We start from the raw sequence: 7,434 nt of genomic DNA on the forward strand, positions 1-7,434 counted from the left end.
AACTTTGTGCGATATCCTATCCCCAAACTGTCAGAAGTGCTGGTCACGTAGATGCCATTCTAGTATTTTTGTTATGTTTTATTCTTAGTAATTCTTTACTATCATGAAAACTTTTTCTTAGTTGATTTTTTTTTACATATTAACCTAATCAAATACTGTGTGAGTACTCTGAATTGGTTACAGATTCGTACATATTCATACATGCATACATTCTGGCCTCTTCATTGTACTCACAATTTAATTTTAATTTTTGAATATTATTTTGAAATATTTATTTAATTTTGAATTAATTAATATTTAATTATCTGTCTGAATATTGTTTAATTTTAATTTTTGTTTTATTATTTATACTGTTTCCTTGACTTACAATCTACTTATAAGACATGATATATTTTTTCTTAGTATTAGAAACTTTAAAAAGTGTATTTTTATTTTCTATTGACTTTATATTAGTTTTTCCTTGTCTTTTACACACACACACACACACACACACACACACACACACACACGAAAAAATATGTATATAACCTGACATAAGATACTGTTTTGTGGAAATCTTCAATGGCCTTTTAAATAGGTTTGTCTAATATAATTATATTTTACATAGTCCTGCATAACTACCATGTAGAGAGTTCTTTATTCTTTATCCAGGACCATACAGCAACTTCTCTTGCCTCCTGGATTATGGTCTTTGTTGTTTTCTATTGGTATATCTGGGGGTAGTAGAATATTTCAAGTTTGTATAACTGGAAAATATTCTACTTTAGTTTTCAAAGGTATGTTTGCGAAGTGTAAAATTAAATGAGGACAGATCTTTCTTTTCCAGTTCTTTGAATAAATAATTCTAGTTTCTTACCCACTTGCTCTTTTTTTCTAATGTTAAATAAGATGCTACTTAACTTTGTTCTTCCATAGCTAATATTTTTTCTTGTATATGTTTTAATGATTTTTGTCTTTACAATTAGTTTTGGACAATTTCATTTTTGTGCATCTTCATATGATTTTATTAATATTTCTTGCGCAAAAGGTTCATTTTTCTTAGAAATGTGGTGCTATACTTTTAACTAAATTCAGAAATTTTAAATCTTTAAGTATTTATTGCCCACCTCCTTCTACTTTGAAAATTCTAATTATATGAATATATTTCTTGATTTTGGCACCAAGTGAACTATTATATGACTGATCTATAAACTCTATAAACTCTTCTTCTTTTTTATTTTAGACAATTTTTATTGTTATATTCATCTAAGTTTGTATATAATTTTTGTACAATGTACAATGTATTAGTAATCTCACGATACGTATTCATTTCAGAAATATTTTTCTCAAATTCACTCTGTCTACAACTTTTGTCTTTCACATTTCAATATTTGTCTGCAATTTTTAATTTGCTTTATAATTATTATTGATTCTCAATAAAGTTAATAAGGAGAAAAATAAAATAAAATAAATAAATGAAAGTTAACAAAATTGTCTGAAAGTGAAGAGACTTTCAGACCTTGAAGACACTGTTATACCTAGTGAAAAGGTAAGGAAAGATCTCTTAAAAGCAACTGGAATCCAGGAAATGATAACTCAACAGCTCCAAGACAATGCAAAGATGAACAACATAGGACTAATAGGCATCAATGAGAAACAAGGGATCAACACAAATGATATAAAAAGAATATGGGCAGGAGTAATAGGAGAAAACTTTCCGAATTTGGGGAAACAGTCTGGCATTCAGGCAATTGAAGCTTATAGAACTCCAAATAACATCAACCCAATTAAAATCATGCTAGGCATATAATAATGAAGATCCCAGAAATTCAGCATAAGAACAGCATACTAAAAACCACTAGAGAAAAGAAACAGATCACATTTAAAGGAAAACTCATCAGAATAATGGCAGATTTCTCCTCAAAAACCATCAAGTCAAGAAAAGGATGGAACAATGTACTTCAAGTCTTTCAAGAAAACAAATTCTAACCCAGACTGATGTACCCTGCAAAACTCTCAAGTTTAATGGAGAAGTAAAATACTTCCATGACAAAGAACAACTAAAGAAATTCATGATGACCAAGCCAACCCTACACAGACTGATAAAAGATATTCTAGAGAGGGATCAAAATAACCACAACTCCATGGATGAGAACAGAAAGAACTCACAAAATAGAGCAATCAGTTAAACACAGGAGAAAAATAGGTAACCAACAGCAGGAAAATAACATGTCAAACATATCAATACATCTCAATCAAAACCATCAATGTAAATACACTCAATTCACCATTTAAAAGAAATAGACTGGCAGAGTGGATTAGGAAACAAAATCCAACAATATGCTATGTACAAGAAACACATTTAACTCATAAAGAAATTCATAGGGTGAAAGTCAAAGCATGGAAAACAGTACTACATGTTGCGGGACCTCAGAAAAAAGCAGGGATAGCAATCCTGTTCATAAACAATCTGAACTTCAAACCAAGAATGATCCAACAAAATAAAGAAGATCGGGCCGGGGAGATGGCTCAGTGGAATAAGAGCTTCCCTGGCAAGCACAAGGGCCTGAGTGCAATCCCTGGTTCCACCAAAAAATAAAATAGTAAAAAAAAATAAAGAAGGTTACTACATACTAGTTAGGGGAAAAATACAAGAGAAATAGATAACAGTCATAAATATGTATGCACCAAATATGGGAGCACCTAACTATATAAGACAAATCTTAATGGGAATGAAAAATCTATTTTCCAATACTACAATATTAACAGGAGAACTTAACACTCCCTTATCTCAAAAAGATAGGTCAAACAGACAAAAAATTAACAAAGATGTAGTAGAACTGAGCCAGATCTTTGAAAAAATGGACTTAGTGGACATATACAGAGTGTTCCACCCTCCCATATCTGAATATATATTCTTTTCAGCTGCACATGGGATGTCTTCTAAAATAGACCACATACTAGTCCATAGATAATGCTTAAGTATGTGCAACAAAACAGAAATTATCCCATGCATATTATCTGATGACAGTGAAAGAAATTGAAAATAAATGACAAAAGAAACCACAAAAACCCCATAAACACGTGGAAATTAAATAGCACCCTCCTCAGCAACAAATGGGTTACAGATGAAAGTAAATATCTACAATCCAATGAAAATTCAAGCACAACTTATTGGAATTTGTGGAATGCAATGAAAGCAGTTCTTAGAGGGAAATTTATAGCTGTGAACTCACACATTAGGAAAACAGAATGAGAACAATAAATACCCTAATGCTCCACCTCAAGCATCTAGAAAAAGAAGAGCAAACCAAGCTCAAACCCCAAAGACAAGAGGAAATCATAAAGATTAGAGCAGAAATTAATGCAATTGAGACAAAGAAAACAATACAAAGAATCAACAGATCAAAAACCTGGTTATTTGAAAGATTTAAACTGATAAACCTTTAGCTAACCTCATCAAAAAGGAAAACAAAAACTCCTCAAAATCAAGCAATAAGGAATGAAAAGGGCAAAATTACTATAGACCCTGTGGAAATTCAGAAGATCATCAATAACTACTTTAAAAAATCTTTACTCTCACAGAATGGAAAACACAGAAGAAATGGACAGCTTCCTAGATAGGTACAAATTACCAAAACATCATCAAGAAGATATAAAAACTCTGAAAAACCCACTATCAGCTAATGAAATTGAAAATGTAATTAAAAGCTTGCTGACAAAGAAAAGCCCAGGTCCCGATGGATTCACAGCTGAATTCTACAAGAAATTTATTGAAGGTATAATCCCAATACTCCTGAAACTCTTCAATGAATTGAAAAGGAAGGAATAGTCCCAAAATCATTCCTGGAGGAATGATTAAACTTCCTATGATAACTTTTCATTAACTTAATATGATACTTAAACCAGAGATTTAATGACAGTATTCCTAAAATTTATTTGGCACGACAAAAACCTAGAATAACAAAGGCAATCTTGGGCAGCAAAAGCAAGGCAGGAGGCATTGCAATCCCTGACTTGAAATGATACTACAAAGATACTGTGATAAAATCAGCATGGTACTGGCAAAAAAAACAAAAACAAAAACCCTGAGGATCAATGGAATTGATTAGAAGTTGTAGATATAGCTACAAACACACTCAAACATCTTATCTTTGACAAAGGGGCCATACATGTTTACTGGAAGAAAGCCTCTTTAACAAATGGTGCTGGAAAAACTGGGCTTTCTACATGCCGACAACTAAAACTAGACCCAGGTCCACTAACATGCACTAAAGTAAAGTCAAAATGGATTAAAGACCTAAATATTAAAAGAGAAACATTGAATCTCCTGGAAGAGAAAGCAGGTCGAAATCTTGAAGATACAGGGGTAGGTAAACATGTCATGAACAAAAATCAAACTGCACAGGAAATACTTCAAAGAATCAACAACTGGAACCTCCTCTTATTGAGAAGTTTCTGCACATCAAAAGAAATTATCAGCAGTGAAAAGTCAACCCACAAATTTGAAAAAATTCTTAACCAGTAATCACTCAAAGGTCTTCTATCTAGAATACATAAAGAACTAAAAAAAAAATAATAATAATACTGCCCCAAAATTTAAAGACCCAATCCAAAAATTGGCATTTGAGGTGAATACACACTTCTCAGAGGAAGAAATACAAAAGGCAAATAAATGCCTGAAAAAATGCTCCACATCACTGGCCATTTGAGAAATGCAAATCAAAACAACATTGAGATACCCAGGTCCTGATGGATTCACCCCAGAAAGAATGGCTGTCATAAAGCAATCAACTAACAACAAATACTGGAGAGGCCGTGAGGAAAAAGGCACCCTTCTCCACCGCTGGTGAGAATGTAGACTGGTGGTGCAACCGTTATGGAAATCAGTGTGGAGACTCCTTAAAAAACCAGGACTGGAAATCCCTTTCAAGGCAGCTATCCCCCTACTGGGAATTTTCCTGGAGGATCTGAAAACATCATATCATAGTGATATATGCGCACCTACATTTATAGCAGCACAATTTGTGATAGCCAAATCGTGGAAAGAACCAAGATGCCCATCACCTGAAGATTGGATGAAAAAGATGTGGTATTTTTATACAATGGAGTATCACTCAGCTATAAAGAATGATACACTTGAAGCATTTATATTGAAGTGGATGCCACTTGAAGATGTACTCAAAAGTGAAATAAACTAGACCCATATGTGTAAATATCATACAGTCTCCCTAGTGTTAGACCCCAAAAGAACAAATAAAACCTGAAAAACATAACAGATACAGTTAAATGGAAAGAAATGGATATTAAATATTAAACAACAAAGAGGAGAGAAAGGAGAGAAGATAGGAAAAGTGCAGGGGAAAAATCATGCAAGTATATATACAGAATGGCTGAGGTGATTGTACTAATAATTTCCATCACTTTTTGAAAATAGCAGTTATTGAATAGAATTTTCACCTTGACTAACTCCGTATGCTAATATCTGTGAGCTAAACAACTACAATGAGGACAGCAATGTGTAATACAAAAACCAGGCTTGAACACCTGTCATCATAGTCTTCTAAATGTATACTGTTTCTAATGTCATATCAATTACTATACTCTCTTTAAAAAAATTTTTAGAAAAACATAGTTAAAAAAAGAAAGAGAAGAACAAAAATTTAAGATTTCTTGAAAGCAAGTGGTAATATTCAGCCATATGTCTAATCTTGTATAACTATATTGTTAATCTGAGCAACAGATTTGAAGATAAAAATAGACAATATATCAATCATTGTTAAGCAGCTATTCTTGTCTTGAAAATTGGTAACATATGTTTTGTTGTATGCTACCCTGTTTCTGTCTTTTTTATTTTCTTGCTTTTGTTTTTACTCTTCAAAATAAAATAAAATAATTAAAAAGCTTGAAGTCCTATAAAAAACATTTATAAAGTTTACATGGTTTTTATTAACATATATTATAAGTAAGTAAATCACAGCAAAGACAACAAAACACAGAATAAGCCACAGAATAATATACAGAATAATTCCAATGATGCAAAACATGCACTATATATATTCAAATAGAAAAAATTTATGAAGAAATTTTATAATCAATTTTTTGAGGTCATATAATTAGAGGTGAATTTTTTTTCTATTTCCCATATTTTTTTTTGCAAAGAGAGTACACTCTATTAAGAGTAAAAAAGCTTGAAAGATTAAAATTTATTTTTGCTGGCTTTTTCTGATAACATGGTCAAGACTCCAGAAATCTCTTGAGTGCCTGAGTTAGACCAGAGAAATGAAGATCTGTCCACTGCGGTCTGCTCCGTGAACTGTCTTGTGAAAGCTGCCACGCCCCAGGTCACCTCTGAGGACAGTCTCTGGTTCCAAGCAGCCCAGGAACCTTCGCAGTGGACACGTATCCCAGCTCAGCATCGTAGTTCTTCAGGACGGAAGCTCTCTCCTGCTCGCCATCTCTTCTGCCTCCTCCCCTATCCTCTCACCTCTCCCTGCCTGGGTGCCTGAAGGCCACCCCCCGCCCCCGCCCAGGTTCCAGAAGGGCACCATTAGCCCTGTATCTTTCTTTAGGACTCAGAACAGCTAGGCAAAGAGGATGCCCAGATCGTACACGTACTCCCAAGTGTGGCCTAGCAGCAGCGCCGTGGGCAAAGCGCCTTCTCCTCGTGCCACCTCTGGCATTACCCCTGCCCCGCTCCAGTATTTGGTTCCGTGCAAAGTCAGTGAGGCTGCAATAGCGCTAATAGAAGGCTCTGGCTAGGGAGCTCAATTCATTGAAACATAAGCCAGTTTTTGTTTTAACCAGTGGCTTTCCCTTTCCCTAAGGGGTTAAAGCTTCTCCACAGTACTTTGAGCAGATTCCTGGCTATTCCTGTGTTCTGAGTCACACTGGAGCAGTTCCATTTGAATATTTGAAATCCAGTGTAATTGATACTAAAATTTAATGCTAGACATTATTTTAAATGTGTTTCCCTTTGATCATATGCTAAACCTACCAGTGACCTTTGGATGTAGGGTCTCCTTTCTCTCCTCAAATCTTTGGCTCCTCTTAGTTCTGCCTAAAATCCCAGAGGTTTCAGTCTTGATCACACATTGGAATTATCTGGGAACTTAAAAATTACCAGTACCTGGGTCCACCTTACACAACCTGATTGAATTGTTCTCAAAAGTCCCGGGTACTCCTCCGATCGTTCTAACATGAAGCCAAGGCAAGAACCATTACTTTAAATCCTCACAATAAGGGCTGGGGAGATAGCTTGACAGTCTAAGCACCTACTTGGCAAGCGCAAGGACCTGAGTTCAATCCTTAGTATCACATGCTGTGTCAGCCCTGGAACCAGGCATGGCGGTGCATGCCTGTAATCCCAGCACTGAGGAAGTTGAGACAGGAGGATCACTATAAGTCTGAGCTGTGTAGCAAGACTCTGTACTAACAAATACATTTAAATCCTCA

Source organism: Octodon degus, unplaced genomic scaffold (assembly GCF_000260255.1).
Source record: "Octodon degus isolate 3935 unplaced genomic scaffold, OctDeg1.0 scaffold00128, whole genome shotgun sequence".
In the NCBI taxonomy this organism is placed as follows: domain Eukaryota; kingdom Metazoa; phylum Chordata; class Mammalia; order Rodentia; family Octodontidae; genus Octodon; species Octodon degus.